The sequence below is a fragment of the Pelophylax lessonae genome (assembly GCF_965119305.1).
Source record: "Pelophylax lessonae genome assembly, chromosome: 3".
NCBI classification, from domain to species: Eukaryota; Metazoa; Chordata; class Amphibia; order Anura; family Ranidae; genus Pelophylax; species Pelophylax lessonae.
Window position 1 is genome coordinate 264,753,662 of NC_138770.1, and position 20,872 is coordinate 264,774,533.

The 20,872-nt window shown below is 43.5% G+C and overlaps 1 protein-coding gene across 1 annotated transcript in view; it reads right to left on the reverse strand.

The window, feature by feature from the left end:
- PHC3 (polyhomeotic homolog 3) overlaps positions 1–20,664 on the reverse strand; it is a 179,695-nt gene extending 159,031 nt beyond the window's left edge. The window contains exon 1 of the mRNA XM_082249149.1: positions 20,608–20,664. The gene's annotated coding sequence lies outside the window, so the exon portion shown is untranslated. The remainder of the gene's footprint in view (positions 1–20,607) is intronic.
- Positions 20,665–20,872: the final 208 nt, after the last annotated feature.

The following is a 20,872-nucleotide window of genomic DNA, read 5'->3' on the forward strand; positions in this document are numbered from 1 at the left end:
TGTTTATTATCATATAATATACAGTATATAGCGGCTTAATTAAAAAAAAAAAGCAGTTAAAGGTATAAAAGTACTGGGAGCATTACGTGCCCTGCAATGTTACTTTCGTTCAATGATTTTATTCCCAAACTTGCTCAAGGATTCCAAAGCCTACGGAAATGGGGATTAGGGTGGCTGTACAGGTTGATAGCTAAAAAGTGTTTGCAAGAGTCAGCAAAGAAAACATTTCAGCATTTGGAATAACAGAATTGAAACATAGTGCCCCATCATTGGTGTTCCCGGGAGGAATAGTGCCCCATCATTGGTGTTCCCGGGAGGAATAGTGCCCCATCATTGGTGTTCCCGGGAGGAATAGTGACCCATCATTGGTGTTCCCAGGAGGAATGGTGCCCCATCTTTGATATCAAATGGGAGGAATAGTGCTCCGTCATTGGTGTTGCTGGGAGGAATAGTGCCCCGTCATTGGTGTTGCCAGGGGGAAGGGGGACAGTGCCCCATCATTGGTGTTCCCGGGGGGTGACCCATCATTTGGGTTCCTCTCCCACATGCCTCTCTTCCAAACTCCCTTCCTCCCAACCTACTCCCTCTAATGCCTGGTCTCCAAACTAGCTAACCACCCTTCAGTACTGTCCCCTCTCACATTTAGGGCAGCCCCCTCACTGCATTTGTCAGTAATGAATGAGGAGTTTACTTTAGCAGTTATGTTGTGATGTTCCCTGTGAGAAAAAAAATTTAGAAAGTAAAAAGAGAAAAAAGAAAAATCAATCACTTTTACTGTTTCACAGTAAATTAACCGTTTATCTGCATATCTGTTTTTTTTTTGTACTTTAAAGGGCTATTTTTTTTTTTAACTCCATCATGACATGCTACACTGCTGCTACTAAGTAACTTAGTGACAGCAGGATACCTGTATATGAGAAGGGACTCTGTCATGCATAATATATTACAGACCAGTCTGAAAATCTGCAAAATAGTATTTTTGGTCTTTTCTAAAAAAAAAAATATCTTCTGATGTTCTGAGATTTGATTAGAGATATTTATTTTGTTCCATAACCATATAGCTGGTTATTCATCAAATTTAACACTGCAGTGCAATATTGTAGATATTGAAGAATATTTTTTTTCTTTTTAAACTTTACATAATAACTAAATTGCACTCCATCTCCGCACTTTTTTTTAATTTCTAGCTGCAAAAAAAAAAAAAAAAAAATGGCAGAGGGTGCTGACACAATGACTGCAGAAAAAAGTGTGCGACCCAAGTATTCTAAGGCATGGGAGCATTTTAATTTAAATGCTGCAAAGCATGTGGTCACCTGCAAAATTTGCAAAGTGGAACTTGTATGGCACGGAAGCACAACAATGATGCACGAGCACATGAAACGGAAACCCGTGGGCTTCATAGAGGAAGACGAAACATCAGGACGGTAAGTTAAACCCAAATGATATATTGTGTTACACAGAAATAGTTTTTCCTGTATACTAACCATTCATATCTTTTTCATTGCAGAAACAAACAGTGCACCATGACAGAGTTTGTGCAGCTAAATCCTCCGTCCACTCCCCAAAAATCAGCAATTATAACAGATTAAATTATGAAAATGCTAGTCACTGACATGCGGCCACTGTCCATAGTTGAATACCGAGAATTTAAAAGCATGATCAGTGTACTGAACCCTGGATATACTCTTCAATCAAGAACCCATTTTACTAAACTTGTGGAGAGAAAGTACCAGGAGGCATTTCAGAATGTGAAGGATGCTGATGAAACCAGAATTGCCTTTACTGCGGACATATGGACAAGTATAGCGACTGAGGCTTTTCTTGGCATTACATGCCACTACATAGGGGAGGGGTGGAAGATGATTTCTATGCGCCTCACTACCATGCCAACAGACATACAGCAGCAAATATTGCAGAATGGTTGGAGGAGGTCGCTGCAAAATTTGAAATTCTGGCTCAGAAAATAATTGCAATTGTCCATGACAATTGTGCAAACATTGTGGCTGCTGCGAAAATCCTGGAGGATGGACCAGTATCCGCTGCACTGGCCACACCTTGCAGCTGGTGATCAGTGCTGCGTTAAAGAATTCAGGAATTGAGAGAGATGTTAGTGCTGCAAGATGACTAGTTGAACATTTTAAAAAAGTGAACTAGCCAGCAGAAAATTAAAGGAGAATCAGAAGCAAATGGGTACGTCTGAGCACAAGCTTCTTCAAGATGTAAGCACAAGATGGAATAGCACTTACTATATTGTTGACAGACTTATTGAACAAAGGTGGCCGGTAACTGCAACTCTGTCTGACCCATCAGTTACACAAAGGAGCATACATTATCTGGACTTAAAACCAGACCAATGGGGCATTCTTGAAGAACTTTCCACTGCGCTTAAGCCCTTTGAATGCTGTACTGTATTCATGAGTGGCCAAGAATACGTTACTCTATCATCCGTGCCTGCACTTGTGAAGGGGCTGTTGCGGTCCAATGAAGGTGCTTCTTTTGAATCATCTCCGTTGAAGTCCTTCCAAGCCACTGCAACAGTCCAGCTTCAAAGCAGATGGAAGGGGATTCTTCCAAACACGGTAATTTTTTCTTCTGCCCTGGATCCAAGATTTAGAAGATTACAATTTTCATCACCAGAGTAAGTTATTAATGTACAGGCAAAAGTACAGACAGAAGCGCTTGCTTTAAGAAGGGAGATGGTGCAGCAACAACAACCACTTTGTCTGCAACTAGAGTTGCTGAGCCTTCAACATCTTCAGCATCTCTACTTGATTCACTCCTTGGGTCTTGGGGCAGCAGTGAAGAGGAAGAGGGGCAACTTGAGGAGGTTATTCATACAAAAGTAAGGACTGAAGTCCAGGCTTACTTTGCAAAGAAGCCACCTGCCAAAGAGGGAAACCCTTTGAATTAATGGAAGGGTAACCAAGAGAAATATCCTACCTTGGCAAAACTAGCGAAATCCTTCTTGTGCATCCCAGGCACCTCCACTCCATCAGAGCGCCTCTCTTCTGTTGCAGGCAACATCGTTTCTAAAAAAAGAGCCAGCCTCAGCCCTGAGCATGTGGACATGTTGACATTTTTACATTCCAGGTCCAATGCAAAGTTTCTTGAACAGTTATAGTCCACCTTTTTTCAGAATGTTTGTTGTTTTTGTACTGCTTTTTAAAATAAAAACAGTTGTGTAATGTTAATGTAAATTGTAAAGTTTACGTTTTTGTTTCTGCAGTTTGTGTGTAACACTGTTTGTTCATTATTATTTTAAATAGATGAAAAAATGCCATATTGAGTTTTTTTATTATTTTATCAGATTAATCGATTCATTAAAACAATAAATCGGCCAACTAATCAATTATGAAAATAATCGTTAGTTGCAGCCCTAGTACTTACATACCTAAACCAACATAACAAACACAGAAGCAAAGCAATAGTTTGTGCTTTTAGGGAGCACCTGAAGATACAATGCATGTATAATATACAATAAGTAAACACCCCATGGAGAATATAACACATGTGTTATACAGGCCGATACTGGTGCACAAGTGAACCAGTACAGATTCATAGCTGTACAAAAGATATATGGCACCAATTGCTAGGTCTTGGGGGGCAATATCCACACCCCTCACTAATACCAATGGAAGTTATGATTAATAATATATTGGTCTTTAGCATTAGGCTACAACTCCAAAGTGAATACTACTAGCACAAAAAAAAAATCCACAGAGAAAAAGAATATAACATAAAAAAATAAAAAAGCAGCCAGGAGTGGACACATATTCTAAACTTCATGAAAACTAGATTTGGGTCCTATAATGGTTCCACAAGGAAATCTCGCATTTCAGTTGACTCCCTAAATACCTTCAAAGAGAGCCATATTTGATGGTGTTGTTCACATGTATATAATTCGTGCTCCAAAAGAGACTCCATCCTCTCAATGTAGTCATCTCTGCAACCAACTCAATTAAAGAAGGAACTTGTGCTGACCGCCAATGGTGTGGTACAACCGATCTTGCTGCTGTCAACCAATGCCTAAGGAGACCCTTTTTAATACACTTAAAGGAGCCTGGTAGAATAGAGAGCAAAGTAATTTGGGGGTTTTGGGAGCGTTCGCCCCTGTAGCAGTGGTATAGAGCCGCAAAATCAGGTTCCAAAATTCTTGAATGGGAGAGCATTCCCACCACATATGTAGGAGAGAGCCCTTGGAAGAGTGGCAATGCCAGCATATATGAGAAGTATCCCGATATATCCGATGAAGCAGCGTTAGGCACTGATACTATCGGGAAAGTAGCTTAAAATTTGTCTCTTGAGCCTTAAGTGCTCAATTAATGAGTAAAACTGAACGACTTTTACCAGTCATCTGCTGTAATTTGAACATTGATATCGGATGCCCATTTAATTGTATATTCCGGGAGGTCAGGATGGCGTTTCACCAGAAGGACCTTATACAACATTGAAAGAACATAAGTCAGTGTACGATCTTGCAAAAGAAGGGTTTCAAAGGGATCTAAGTCCCCAAGTAATAGAATCAGTTAGACAAAAATAGGAAACAAATGACAACAATTGCCGATATTCCAGCCAATGCGTAAATTAGGGCTGCTGTATGAAACTCAAATTCGATATGGGCAGGAGAGTTCTCTGACCGAGAATTCAGCTCAGTCTTCAATGCGACTCTTTATTCCATGCTAAAAAGCGTGTCCGGACCACTGCAGGTGGAAATTGTGGATTGCCAAACAGAGGGGTCATCGGGCCTACTTGTGAGGAGAGCCCCATTCGGTAGAACAATTTATACCATATTTTCAATAAACAGAGCCAGACTGGGAATACAATTCAGCCCTGGAAATCATTTCATATCAGCCCCATAGCATTATTATACCAGACCAACAGCATAACGCCATTATTTTCTTGTTCATAATAGGGAAAACCATGAGTTTTAAAGCACATTTGAAGAGTGTATTATATATATAAAAGATAGATATGAAAGCACATAGGACTTTATATATATAAGAGCAAACTCCTTTCCAGGCTCCCTCTCAGAGACTGCAGACACGATAAAAGACAAGAGATGGTCAGAGGCTGCGGACAAGTTACAGGAGATGGTCAGAGGTTGCGGACATGGTACAGGAGAGGTCATGGGCTGCGGACATGGTACAGGAGAGGTCATGGGCTGCGGACATGGTACAGGAGATGCAGGGGCTGCAGACATGGTACAGGAGATGATCAGAGGTTGCGGACATTGTACAGGCGCCTGAGAAGGAGAGGGGGGCAACTAGAACATGTTACACCATGAATACTGGTGTAACATGTTCTAAAATGTGAATTAATAATTTAAGCTGGTACACATGCACAGTTTTTTTTTGTCCAGATTGCTGGCTGATATATTAAAAAAGAATAGCGCAACCATGCAAAAGAAATGACAATCAAATATGGAGACAATCCATAAATAAAAATGGGGGTTTAGTCCCACCATATGGCCATATCGTGCTCAAGCCCACCACTGCGTCAAAGTACCCCATTATCAGTGGGTCCTACACTATCCATAAAAAAGGGGTGAATCCAGCCTCTCTTACCCTTGGAGACAACACTCCTTGCTGGGAAGGTGTGCTAATGCACTGCAGGGGGCTCCTCCTATATCTACTTGATAGAGGACACCAATAGAGTACAGGTGTGGGTGGGGGTGCTGGCTGATAGGTTCTTGCATCCACACAAGTGATGTGTATACAGGAATATTCAGGGGCATTGTATTCTGACAATGGGGACCCCCCACTGTCAGAATACACGGATTAGTGCTGCAGCCAATCAGCTGCAACCGGCTGATTGAACAAGGTTTTCCAGCAGTCCTGTTCAACAGAAGCTGATCTAATGCTGTTCCCTGCTGAACTAGACACAGCTAAATCTGTGTGTAGCCAGCTTTACCTTATTCCTTGCTCTTGTAGGCTTCCTCCAGTGCTGTGACTTGTCTCCTTCAGCTTCTATGTAAGTTACTGGCTGTGGTCACACTCCAGCATCCCCATCATACTATACAGGGTTAATGTCCCTGTATAGTATGTGATGATGTCAGGGCTTTTCTGTGTAGGAAGAGAGCACTGGAGCTGGCTGCTAAATGGAATAAGGTAAAAGAGACGTTTCTCCCCCCCCCCCCCCCCCTCCCCACACCTACACTGCAAGGGTGAACCTTTTTTTTTCTACTTTCCTGGAGTTGTCTCTGTTATTCAATTACATTCATTGCTGTTTGTACTTCGATTTTCTAATAGGTTAGGAATATGCCTGGACTTCTGAGGTGATACATAGATGTATTCCATATACATACTATATCCTATTAAAAAAAAGATGTGTGTTTGGAATACATCTATAAATCACCCAGTATATCCCTAACCTATTCAAGGAAGTGTCTCTGTCTCTCTCAGTAAACCTGCAATGTAAGGAGCAGGACAGGTTTACAGACAGCATAGTACAGGGTGGAAGGCAGAGAAAGTCAGGACTCACAGGGAGAAGATGAAGGCTGCCATCTGTCCTCTCAGATCTTCACTTAGGGAGAGACAGAGTGTGCTGGGCAGGAAGCAGTGATCGGGGCTGCAGTGTAACCTCTTCCAGCTCCGCCCACCTGTACTGGAGCTTACTGTGAAAGCCCCGACTCAGCCAGCTGACAAAAAGAGGCGTGGCTGCACTCCAAAGCAAATCACTCTGCCAGGCACCAGTTCTAATGGAGTGGGTGGCCCCCGGCCGCTGCTCTTGTTAAAAAAAAAAAAAACATCCCAGAGCAGCTCATAGCCGACAGCAGCCCCAAGGCAGCCGGCCTATCGGGAAATTTCCCCCTATCACGGCAGGCCAGTCCGCCCTGTCAATAAATGAGATGTAAGAGAAGGTAGGGATGAGGGTGGACTATGAAAAGATTAATTTATCCCAGGGAGCACCTTAAGATCATAAGGAGTAATTGATTGTTCTATAGAGACTCACTGCTTGGAATGAGCATGGTGGAACCAGTTCAAAAGCCTTGTTAAAACAGGCTGCAGCATGGTAATAATATAAATCCAGTGGCCCTGCACCTCCTTTCGTTTTAGGTAGGGATAGAATTCTTTGATGTAGTCTAGGTCTTCTACGTCCCCAAATGAACCTTGTAAATGCAGATTGTAAGGTAGTATAAAAAGATATGGGAGCCACAATAGGTATAGTTTGGAAAATATAGAGAAAATGGGGTATTATGTCCATTTTTAATACAGTAATCCTCCCAAACCACGAATATAAAGCCTGATCATACTTTTTAAGATCTTGCAATGTACGTTGAATAAGGGGGAGGATAATTCTCCGAATATAGATGAGCAAGATCAAGAAAGATTCTAATACTCTAACGGAAAAATAATTTTTAAGGACCTGGACTTGATGTGGTGAAAGGGATTAATGATTTCTGATTTAGATAAGTTAACCTTAACCACTTGCCGACTGGGCCATAGCCAAAACACAGCTACAGCATGGTTGGCTTATTCTGGGGGAGAGCGTACAGGGATGTCCTCCCAGAATCACGCTTCCCGCACGCCCCCTGGGACGTCCACGTGGGAGTGTCTGTGATTGTCAGGTTCTCCGGACCCCATGCATCACGGATCGTGTTAAAGGGCTAATGACAGCGGCCCTTTATCACGTGATCGCTTCATCATATGACGGAGCACTCATTGGTCAACAAACCAGCGCATGTCCGGTTCAGCTCTCTCCTCTCCATGCACTGTGTACACACCGATCGGTACAGCGTGCAAGGAGAGGAGGGAGACCACAGCAGTGCTCATCCGAGCCTCATTCATACCCTTATGTGCCTCATCCGTGCCTCATTCATGCCCATTCGTGCTCATCCGTGCCGAATCAGTGCTCATCCGTGCCATATCAATGCCACATTAGTGCTTATCCGTGCAACATCAGTGCTCATCCGTGTCACATCCCTGCCGCATCCAGGCCCCATCAGTGCTCATCCCTGCCACATCCTGGTCACATAGGTGCTCATCCATGCCACATCAGTGCTGAGCAGGGATTGAAACACCAGGCAGGTGAGTAGAAGTACTGCGTCCCCTTCGGCCCATGGATCCAGGAACAGCTGAGACAGCTGAAACAGCTATTAGTCGCATGAGTCAGGTATGTTTCCCCTGGACTCGGCTGGAGTTCAGAGCACAACTAGCATGCTCTTTCCACCCCATGTGTAGCCACACCCCCCCATATTGTCAGGATGGGGCATCATGAAGGTGGTTGGCATAAAACAGTGTATGTGCATGGAATGAGACTTTTACATTTGTCTGGTAAAAGAATGATTATTCAAAAATGGTGCTAAAGATGCTGGGAACAATGGGGAGAAGGTTCCCTATGTCTTCAAAAAGGAAGGATACCATACTTACTATAGCAATCCTAATATGTCACGGAGAAAACACGTTAAAGCGAACCTCAGGGAGCCACAGAGAAGCGTCAGCATTCCCTGTGCCTTTAAAACTGTTCTTGGATGAGAAAAAAGCACAAGTGGATTAGATGTAATCCTGACCTACCCCTAGAAAGAAGTGGTTCCATAAAGAGAGGAAAACTACAGGCACTACAGGTCCCAGAGGCCAGAGTGCTTCTGGTGAGTGGCCACTGTTCACTAGGTGGTGGACCAGTGATTTGTTACACCAGTGATTTGGTGCACCATGGGAAGAAATAAAACACACCACTTGGCACAACTGTTATGGACACTATTCGTTGACTTCCTGTGTACTTTTTGATCCCGTACACCCTTGGAGGAAACACTGAGCACTTTATATCACTTTTGCATCAATAATATTAGGAATTTGTTTTAGAGTTTCCCAAACACTTGGAATTCAGCACCTGTGTTTATTATTGCATATATGGTTTTTGGCACATGCAACGTGTATGACACAACCTATTACATATTACATATCACATATTGATATTCAGCACGGATTTGCACAAGCACTTTATATTTATTTTTTTATATATTTATTTATTTACAATTTACGGCACTTTTGCATGAATACATCCAATCACAATTTTTCATGCATGTGATTTCGCAGTCACTCATTTTATATTTAAATTATTAAATTAAATTAAATAAATATACAGTATAGCCTTATTTACCTGTTCTGATGAGTAACCAGTAGCAGCGCCTCACCACATACCTCCACACAACCATTAATGTCTAAATCGCTGGCAACAAAAGTGAATGCACCTCTAAGTGAAAATGTCCAAATTGGGCCCAATAAGCTATTTTTCCTCCCCGGTGTCATATGACTCATTAGTGTTGCAAGGTCTCAGGTGGGAATGGGGAGCAGGTGTGTTAAATTTGGTGTTATCACTCTCTCATACTAGTCACTGGAAGTTCAATATGGCACCTCATGGCAAAGAACTCTTTGAGGATCTGAAAAAAGAATTGTTGCTCTACATAAAGATGACCTAGGCTATAAGAAGATTGCCAAGACCCTGAAACTGAGCTGCAGCATGGTGGCCAAGACCATACCAGGTTTACCAGGACAGGTTCTACTCAGAACAGGCCTCGCCATGGTTGACCAAAGGAGTTGAGTGCACGTGCTCAGCATCATATCCAGAGGTTCTCTTTGGGAAATAGACGTATGAATGCTGCCAGCATTGCTGCAGAGGTTAAAGGGGTGGGGGGGGTCAGCCTGTCTCAGTGCTCAGACCATACGCCATACACTGCATCAAATTGATCAGCATAGCTGTCGTCCCAGAAGGAAGCCCCTTCTAAAGATGATGCACAAGAAAGCCCACAAACAGTTTGCTGACGACAAGCAGACTAAGGACATGGATCACTGGAACAATGTCCTGTGGTCTGATGAGACCAAGATAAACGGATTTGGTTCAGATGGTGTCAAGCGTGTGTTGCGGCAACCAGGTGAGGAGTACAAAGACAAGTGTGTCTTGCCTACAGTCAAGCATGGTGGTGGGAGTGTAATGGTCTGGGGCTGCATGAGTGCTGCTGGCACTGGGGAGCTACAGTTTATTAAAGGAACCATGAATGCCAACATGTACTGTGACATACTGAAGCAGAGCATGATCCCCTCCCTTTGGAGACTGGGTCGCAGGGCAGTATTCCAACATAACGACCTCAAATACACCTCCAAGATGACCACTACCTTGCTAAATAAGCTGAGGGTAAAGGTGATGGACTGGCCAAGCATGTCTCCAGATCTAAACCCTATTGAGCATCTGTGGGGCATCCTCAAACGGAAGGTGGAGGAGCACAAGGTTTCTAACATCCTCCAGCTCCATGATGTCATCATAGAGGAGTGGAAGTGACCTCCAGTGACAACCTATGAAGCTCTGGTGAACTCCATGCCCAAGAGGGTTAAGGCAGTGCTGAAAAATAATGGTGGCCACACAAAATATTGACACTTTCGGCCCGATTTGGACATTTTCACTTAAGGGTGTACTCACTTTTGTTGCCAGTGGTTTAGACATGAATGACTGTGTGATTATTCCAGTGGTGACTTGTGGAATTGACATACCTTTTGCTACAACCGCATACCCTGTTTTTTCCTGTGGCCCATTTGAACAAGTTCTCAAGTATAGGTTTTGAAACAATAGGTATGATGCTAACCCTCTTCAGTAACGTTAATAACCTTTTACTATACCACATAGTGGTGTGGGAACTAGGATTACTGTTTCCTTTATATGGTTACAACTTTTTGCACCCTAGAATGCGGAATATATCGTATGTGATGTATAACTACTTACTGGCTCCCGCACTCGTCCCCTGGGAGACCTTTCCTTGCATGCCATCTAGTCTATGTCTGTTCCATCTTTTCACTGGTGGTGGGGGTCATTTGGTGAGCAGGTACGGCGTGGTGTTGGTGAGTCACTTAGCGGAATGTTGTATTACAAATAATAACATTGTGTCTATATTTCAATATAGAATCTTAAAGATCATCTTATTACAGTTACTTGCCCCTGAGGAAGCGACAGCGAAACATGTCGGGCACTATCTGTGGATACTAGCCGTATTGGCTGATCATCTGAGGTTATATTGAGAAACCAATATTGTTTTTATAAGCCAAGTTTTTCAATGTCTTTGCATTTCTTTTGCTTTATGTACAACTGTTTGATGTAATAATATGTAATAAAATTGATATGTAGATTTTACTGGTTTGTGGTCTAAACCTGTTATTGGGTACCATTAAAGTCCCCCTCTCCCCAGCCCTCACACCGCCATTTGGTTGGCAAGATTCATAATTTTTTATGTATAATCAATTTATTAGGGATGGGGGTACCAGCTTTTACTTCTGTTTATGTTCTGTTTCACTTTAACGACACAATGTTGAGTTATTTTGAGGGGACAGCAAATTTACACTGTTATACCAAGCTGTACACTCACTACTTTACATTGTAGCAAAGTGTCATTTCTTCAGTGTTGTCACATGAAAAGATATAAAAATATTTACAAAAATGTTAGGGGTGTACTCACTTTTGTGAGATACTGTGTATATATATATATATATATATACTGTATTTTCTGGCGTATAAGACTACTTTTGAACCTCAAAAAAATTGCCCAAAAATGGGGGGTCGTCTTATACGCCGAGTATAATATCTCCAAGGTAACCTAAGTATAAGTATTACCGGTAGATGAAAATTAGGGGGGTCGTCTTATACGCCGAAAAATACGGTATATATATACACACACACACACATACACATACACACACAGGCAGCCCATTCACTTGTACACAGATCGGGGCCGTTTTCAGAGGAAAAACCTCTCCTCTGTTCTCCCTGTGAGAAGTGAAGTTCTCTGCTTCACAAACAGGGTGCCAGAGGAGATAATTTTCCTCTGAAAACTGCCGAGAAGTGAACTGAGAAAAAAATTCTCAGTTTCATAAAACGTACATCATAGCCGGTTATTTATATTTACCACTGCATAAAGATATTCAAGAATAAATTGCCTTTTTTTTTTTTTTTACTCCACATATTAACTAAGGCCCCCTTCACACTTGTGCGACCTAAAAGTAGCGTGATTTTACCGCGATTTTGACTGGACTTGAAGCGATACCTATGTCTTTGGACCTCAAAACGCATTAAAATCCGCCCAAAGTAGTGCAGAGATTACTTTGAAGTCGAACAGATATGAACGGTACTCATTGGAAATGATGGAGTACAACTTGTCATGCGACTTTGCAGTCTAAAAATCGCAGGACAAGTCACTCAAGTGTGAAAGGGGCCTAAATGATACATCAAACTTTTTTTTTTAGGTTTTTATCCGATTTATTTTACTTCGAAACAATAATCCGCCAACTAAACGATTATGAAAATAATCGTTAATTGTAGCCCTAGAGTATAGAGTTTTTTCTGCAAAGCACAAACATTTTAAAAGTTCCCACACCTGTAAGGGCCATTCACACCACAACACATGAAACAATTGGATCCTGCATGAGTTTTTTAAACACAGAGTGCTGCAGTGCACAGAGCATTTGCATCTCTGCATAGTAGTGCACTACAGAGAAAGTGTGTTGCAGAGCACTGTAGATAAGTATTGGTACAAATTGACAATAAATGCCAATGCACAACAACACACTTTATAGTACAGTACCGTTCAGTGTCTTAACATAACACCCACTATATCATGTGTAACAATGCGTGTTTTGCTGTGAGAATGAGCTTTAAAAATATTTCCCACACAAACAAGCAGGGGGCACATCTCCGCAGTACACACAGATCACTGCATCCAAAAAATAAAAGAATGTTCTTTTAGAAGTTGAAAGTGGTTCCCATTAACCACAATAGACGTTCTAGACTTGGTAAATCTGCTATACTGGTAATCGGCACTAATAAATTATTAGCAGTCTATTAAGACCGAACGAAGAATGGAAGAAAATGTCACACTGCCTGCTTCTGGCCCACCACTGCCAAGGGTAAATTCAAAGCTGGAAGTGCTCTGTGCTGCGCGTTTCATAAGTGCTGCTTCACCAACAATTCTGACTATTGCTTGGTCAAACCAGTTTAGCAACTTCAGTTGTGGTGAGGCAAGTTTAACAAAGCAGAAATGCCAATTTAATAAATGTATGCAGGTTTTTTTCACCCAGGGTAAGGGGCTGCAGGCTAATGTTTTGGACAGGGCATTATAGAACCTAGTCGAAAAATCGGTTTCCTGGAAATAAAAAATACAAGAGTAATTTTCCAATACAAAGCTCACCTGACAGCAATAGGGTGACTTCTCACCTGTAGTGTTGCAGTATGACTATAATGGACTTGTAGCCACAGACTGAATCTGTGTTTTCTGACTTCACAACAATCGCCCTGGTACTTTAATTAGCTGATTCAATTTATTCCGAGAAGTGCAGTTATGAAAAGACATGGTGACTACATGGTCCCACCTTCTAGTGCTAGGTCCTTTATTTAATTCCCTACAGGAAATCTTACCTACACTGTGTGTATAGGCTGCTTATGGTTGTGTGAGCTTCCTTAAAGGCCCCTTTCCCACAGGTGGACCGTTCAGATTTGCCTGTCTGTTTTTCAGGCGGATCTGTACAGATGCCACATGCATCTCTATGGGGCTTTGGATGTCAGCAGAGACATCTCCGCTGACATCTGATCCGATCCAATCTGTCAAATCTGGACGGATGGAAACCCTATTTTCCATCCGTCCAGTGGATCGGATGGGATCGGATGAGAATGGACAGACGGTCCGTACCCATCCGATTCCCTCATAGAGAACAGCGGAGACCTGACAGCGCGGAGACAGAGCAGCCATTCGCCTGCTCAGCAGGGGATCAGCGGATCGATCCCCCGATGAGAAAAATGGAGTCTGCCGACAGGGGTGCTGCTCCACTATTCTGAACTTTTAGCAGGAATGGTTGGCTGTATAGTGTAACCGCTGGTATGATGGGGCTCTTAAGGCTATCACTAGCTGGAACAGAAATCGGGGGACCCACAGGATGTGGGGCACAGAAGTAATTCTCCCTGAAAGACAAGTTCCTTCTAATTTGAATGGGTCTACCTTGTCTGGCTATGGGCTGGGAAAGCAGAGGATCTGTGGTGTATGTACCCCCTGGGGGTTAGTCGCCCCAGGGGTGCTCTTAGTGACACTTGGGTTTGGTAACCCCACTGTGTGAAAAGGCACATGACCACATCATTACCTTTTTTTTTTTTTTCTGCACTGCGCCTCCATTGGCTAGGCCTTTGGCTATGTTGGGGGCAATTTTTGTTACAAGGCCTCAGGGCCTAGCCAGCCTGCACCAGCACTATTTATTTACTTTTGTCACTTTGCACTTTTGACTTTGTGTTTCTTTTCTCACTAGGCCGGAGGGTGTGAGTCCCTAAACCTACCCTGATGTCAAGGGGGGGGGGGGGGGGATGTGTGGCCATTAGGTTCCTTCTAGGTAGACCATGTTAAGCCTTGCCCCTGTCAGAAGCCTTGCACCCTGGCGCAGGGGGGTCAGGATAAGGTACTACTCCTTCGGGGGGTGGACAAGAGACACACCCTTACATGCACTTTTTTGTGTCCGTCACATACACTTTTTTTATACACTTAGGCAATTTAAATAGCTGCACATCCAACCACCCCCCCCCCCCCCCTCAGTTGTCTATACTTACCCAGCTAGGCTTTTCTTTCCAGATGCAACATCCCCCCTGTCTAAGTTGTCAACTGATGTCAGAGGTTACAGCAGGCTGTCACTCCCCTGAATTATGTAACTTCCCTGCATTCCCACCCCCCACCGCAATCTAAATTTAGATTTTATTTTATTCTTGCATTGTGTTTATTTTTAAAACTTTTTCCTCTGGTCTGTTCCTCCTTTTATCCAAGTGTTTCCTTAGAAGTCAGCGGGTGAGGGGGCACTCATGCGGGCTCGCTCTTGAGCCAGACTGTGTGTTTTCAAACATAGACAAACACAGTATGGCTCGGCCACACCCCCGCTTCCTCCTCACAAGATTTACAGCAGACTATATTTTTTTCAAGCACAGCGAAATGCTAGGGGTAATTGCGGGGTGGCACAGAGCTACACTGTGTATGTATATGGATGCACACAGCTTGGCTCAGGATCAAGACCACACATTTGACCCCAAAGCAAGCGACTGCTATGCGGGCAGACACAGAAGAGGAGGAGCCCAGAGCACCAGCTGGAGACCCAGAAGAGTGAGGTTTGGGGCCGCCTTGTTCAAAACCATTGCACAGAACAGGTAAGTTTAACATGTTTATTATTTTAAGAAAAAAAAGCTGAGCCTTTATAACCGCTTTAATGAGCTTCCAACCCAAAAAAGCAGCGATGATATGGATCTTAGGATAAAATCTCTTTCTAGGTCAGGAACTGTTGTGAATGATTCTGTGTTTGCTGTAAAAGGCTAATGAACATGTCAGAGCTATACAAATAAATCAAATAAAGTACACACCAAGAATTTAAAGAATAATTCCAGACATCAGTATGTTATACATAATTACAACTTGGATGTATATACTACAGCTGGCCGATGCACCTGAAAGCTGGAAATCACTGAAGCATACACCGTTACTTTAATGATCTCTACTTGCTCCTGGATCCCACATTGACTGGTTGCTCTCCTGCATTGTGAACACAGGAGGTAGGCTGCTCAGCATGGGTGCCATTCAGAGAATGCTTTGCATTTTCTGAAAGAATGCAAAGCATTCTCTGATTAAACAAGGTGGAGAGGTGGGATGATGATGTCATGCTCTCGTCCTCATGTAATCAGAGATCATTTTGCATTCATTCAGAAAATACAAAGGATTCTCTTAATAGCGCCTGTTTTCAAAATTTATCAGGCCCGCCATTTAGCACATGACCCTGAGGCAAGTGAAGATCACTGGATAGAGTGGAAAGGGATTAGAAGACATTAGATTTTATTGCTGTGTGTGCCCCTATTAGGGAGATTCATGCTCTCTATTTGTCCTATTTACTATTATCTTTGAAAGTGAAAGTAAAAGAAAACCCCAAATTTTGGGTTGTCTCCAGAAAAGTAATAGAGGGGAAATTTTCAAATGGGGACACTAGTTCTGGTGACCTGGATCCCCAAGATATTCCCTTGATGTGCATGGATTTCCTCTCACTTCCTGTTTGGCTAAGGGACAGGAAGTGAAGGGAAACATCCACAATATGACAAAGATGAACCTTACAAATACAGGGGTTATAATTCTTCCTTACTCTATTCAAAATGTAAGAAAAGTTTTGACTTTAGTTCTACTTTAATCACCCCTGACAGTGCTAAGTGGTTTGTATCATCCGTGTAAACTGATACATTTTGCTGAAGACCTTGTGCTGTAAAAAAACAACAGACTTGCTGGCTGGATCATCAGATGAAAATAGAAAAAAGGAAGCCTAAAAAGGAAACTATGCAGCTATCACATCTAAAGGGCCATACAGACTATAAGATTTTCTGAAGACTTTTTCTTTTAGACTTACCAAAACCATATAATATGAGGTCAAACCTAAACACTTTCAATTTGTAAGCAATCTGGCAGGCCCTTGCACTACATAGAAAAGGTAAATCTGAAGGAAATCTAACCACAAAAGTTGGATAGTGTGTACCCAGCTTAAAGCGGTTATAAACCCTAGAAAAAAAAAAAAAAAACCTGCAAGACATAGGCATAATGAGCTAGTATGCATCGCATACTAGCTCATTATGTATTACTTACCTTAGAACGAAGCCCCGACACGGACCCCCGGACACCGCTGCGGGCGCTGCCATGATCCATCGGCGTCTCTTCCGGGTTTGGCGGCTCCAGCGATGTGATTGGCCGGAGCCGCGATGACGTCACACCCAAGCATGCGCGCGGGAGTGATTTTCCGGCAAGCAAAACTGAAGGTCCCCCCGGACCTTCAGAGCGCATGCGCTGCTCGCGTGAGCGGCTGCATGTACTGCAAATATCTTCTAAACCGTGTCGGTTTAGGAGATATTATTTGTACCTACAGGTAAGCCTTATTATAGTTAAAAGTGTCAAAAAGCAGGATACTACCGCTTTAGGAATTGGTAAGTTGCAACATAATAAATGTTTGCTTTTGTGTTTAAACTGGCTTCAACTTTTCCCTCTGCAACTCTCCCCTCCTCACTACTTAACCTCTTGCTGCCCACAAAACACATATGTGCAGCGTGAAAGAGGGTGGGCTTTACCACCCACATTGTGCACATATTTGTTCCTAGATGGTCGAGGTTTCTTAGCAGAGAGCACACTCCCAGTGCAATGAGTGACTGAGCCTTCAAAGCCAGCCCTCTGTCTGTAGTTATGATCAGTCTAAACAGGACCCCGATCGTGTGAGCACTGTGACAACCAATCACAATGGTCACATGATCGGAAAGTCAGTCCTGCCCCCTGGGCTTGAAGACCCATTTAACGGCTTCCCGCCCACCATGTGGTAAAATGACGAATGGGCGGCAGAGCACTCCCGTTCTGGTAGGACGCCATACGACTTCCTCCCATTCTTGGCGCACAGCGCAGCAATCAATGGTGAGCCGTGTTCCTGAGACACAGGGCATCACCCATCACAGTAAAGAGCCTATGACATAGGCTCTTTACCATGTGATCAGCTGTGTCCAATCATAGTTGATCACAGTGCAAACAGGAAATGCCGGTTATCAGCATTCCTCTCTGACAGCGCATAAAGAAAAGAGAGCGGGCAAGCGGCATTCCTAGGTGGGGACATCTGCACTGACAATTAGGGCAATGATTATTAGTGTCCTGATGATCAGAGCAGCCCCATCAGTGTCTACAAGTGCTGCCTGTCAGTGCCCCCATCAGTGTCCATTACTGCTGCATATTACTGCCTCCTGATTTGTGCCCATTAGTGCACATCAGTGAAGGAGAAAAATTACCCTTTTACAACATCTTAGAACAGAAACCGGGAAAACCTTTTTTTTTAAAAATTTTCAGTATTTTTTAGTTTGTTCAGCAAAAAAAAAAAAAAAACCCAGTGGCGATTAAATACTACCAAAAGAAAGCTTTATCTGTCTCAAAAAAATTATTAAAATGTGTTTGGGTACAGTGTTGCATGACCGCACAATTGTCATTTAAAGTGCGACATCACTGAAAGCTGAAAATTGGCCTGGGCAGGAAGGGGGTGAAAGTGCCCAGTAAGCAGTTAAAGGGATGATGGAGCTGATTATTTATTTTTTTTAACTCTAGCCCACACATTCACCAGTGGCGGCCGGTGTAATGAGGGCGCAGGGGCGCCGCCCCCCCATCCATGCGTCCGGCCCCCTAATCTGCATGCAGGGGCGCCAGACGCATGGAGCTTAATGGGTTTTTTTTTTTTTAATCACCTAATTAGAGCCAGAGGCTCTATTAGAGTGATGCAAAGGGTGGGGCCGGGGCGCAGAGCAGTGCGCCCCGAGCCCACCCATTGTGTGACAATAGCGAATGAAAATTCGCTATTGTCACAGCGATCCTCCTCCTGGCCAATCAGGAAGCGCGTCCGATACGCGAGGCAAACCCCATGCCATTGGCCGAGGAGGAGGCGGGAGTGGGAGGACTGAGGAGAAGCCAACACCGGGACACTGATGAGAAGCCGCCCGCTGCTGCTCTAGGTAAGTAAGGGGGCATGAACGCTGATCTCTGCATTGGGGGCATGTATGCTGGTCACTGCATTGAAGGGGGCACGCATGCTGATCTCTGCATTGGGGGAATGTATGCTGGTCACTGCATTGAAGGGGGCATGTACGCTGGTCACTGCATTGAAAGGGGGCATGTACGCTGGTCACTGCATTGAAGGGGGCATGTATGCTGGTCACTGCATTGAAAGGGGGCATGTACGCTGGTCTCCATGCAAAAACCCGGAAGTGATGTCATGAGTGACATCACTTCCGGGTACTGTCTGGTGCCAGATTTAAAAAAATGACAGCATTCAAAACAGCCAAACTTGGCGTTTTGAATGCTTTTAAGTGCAGAGGAGGGGTTTGGGGTCTTTTAGACCCCCAGATCACTCCACAAGAGTACCCGTCAAATAAAATAAAAACATTTTTGTACGAAAATATCAGCCCGTACTGATATGCATTGACCAAAATATTGGTATTGGCAACCAAAAACAGATATCGGTCGATCACTAAACACAACGACCGATTTTCGTTTAATTAGTACAGTTTTCGTCCAAAAAAAATCATAATAGCAAGACTAGGCATGCTCAGAAATGAAAAAACACATACAAAACAATTCAACACATGACATCACTTCTGAAGTTGAATTCTGTCGTACGGGAATTTTCGTATGAAAGTAACATCTTCACTTTCCATATGAGACTAGCATGCAACAAAAAATTAAAGAAAATTTGTCCGATAATCTGATCGTGTGTACGAGGCTTAAGGGGCCAAGCCCAACCCCTAAAAAAAACACCCCCACACCATAATCCCCCCTCCACCTAATGATTTGGACCAGTGCAATAAGCAAAGTCCATAAAGACATGGAGGAGCAAATTTGGGGTGGAGGAACTTGACTGGCCTGCAAAGAGTCCTGACCTCAATCTGATAAAACACCTTTGGGATGAATTCGAGTGAAGACTGCAAGCCAGACCTTCTCGCCCAACATCAGTGCCTGACCACACAAATGCGCTTCTGGAATAGTCTAACATTCCTATAGACACACTCCTAAACCTTGTGGACAGCATTCCCAGAAGAGTTGAAGCTGTTATAGCTGCAAAGGGTAGGCCAACTCAATATTGAACCCTACCGACTAAAGCCTTGTATACACGTTTAGATTATCGAACGATCTTTCGTCTGATTTTTGTTGCATGCTAGTCTCATGTCGAAAGTGAAGAGGTTACTTTCATATGAAAATTCTCGTACGACAGAATCCAACTTCAGAAGTGATGTCATGTGTTGATTTGTTTTGTATGTATTCTTTCATTTCTGAGCACGCCTAGTCTTACTCTTATGATTTTTTTCGGATGAAAACTGTACTAATTAAACGAAAATCGGACGTTGTGTTGACGTACGATAAAAATTTTATAGCCTGCACATCCAGATTTTGTCATCTGAAAATTCGTAATCGGCTGTCCAAAGCACTATACTAACGATCCAAAAATCGGCAGACTAAATTTTCCTTCCGATTTTTCGTATCGTGTGTACGAAGCTTTAGGCTGGCCATACACTATACAATTTTCTTATTCAATTTCCTTTAGATTTACCTTTAACTCTGTAGTGCAAGGGCCTGTCTGATTGCATACAAGCTGTATTAAATCAGGTAACTGTTTAGGTTTACTTTTGACAATATAATGTATGTGGAATACAGATCACCAATGTATAAATAATGATGAACTCATTTTCAGGGCTAACCTGGATGAACATAAGGACACCTCTTTATGGGATCATACCTACAGATGAAGGGGGGGGGGGGCACAACTTCCCTATCCTTCCCAATGTGGACACTGGAGGTCAGGTGACAATGCTGGCCCCTGATTATACAATGGTATGGCTGGAATGTATCACCTATGTGAGTGTAATCCACAGTCACATTCCAGGCTGGTGACTCAATAGTTGTGTACAGGATGAAATGTGATCCTGTGTATGTATGTGTCAGTGCGGCCACACCCGGCCGGCGTCTGCTCTCCTCTATACAGTCTATATACTTCCCCCTCGCTCTCTATCACCGCCCCCTCCCACCACAATCTCCATAACCCGCACTGCTCGCTCACTTACTCACTGGGTTGCCGCCATGTTCTGTCCCCCGTCACTAGGTGTCGCTGCGCATGCGTCATGGTGCCGTGTGACTATCAGCTGGTGAGGGCATTTAACCCCACACGTGGCCGCCGCTGGCACCTCCACCACACGCTCACCCGCTGGATCCTCCACATCCGGGTCCGTGCTGCCATTCCTGTCACTGCTACGATACTGTGTCCTTTCACAGCTCTGAGCTGAGAGCTCGTTGTGTGATTTCCTGATTTATTCCTTTACTGGTGTGAAG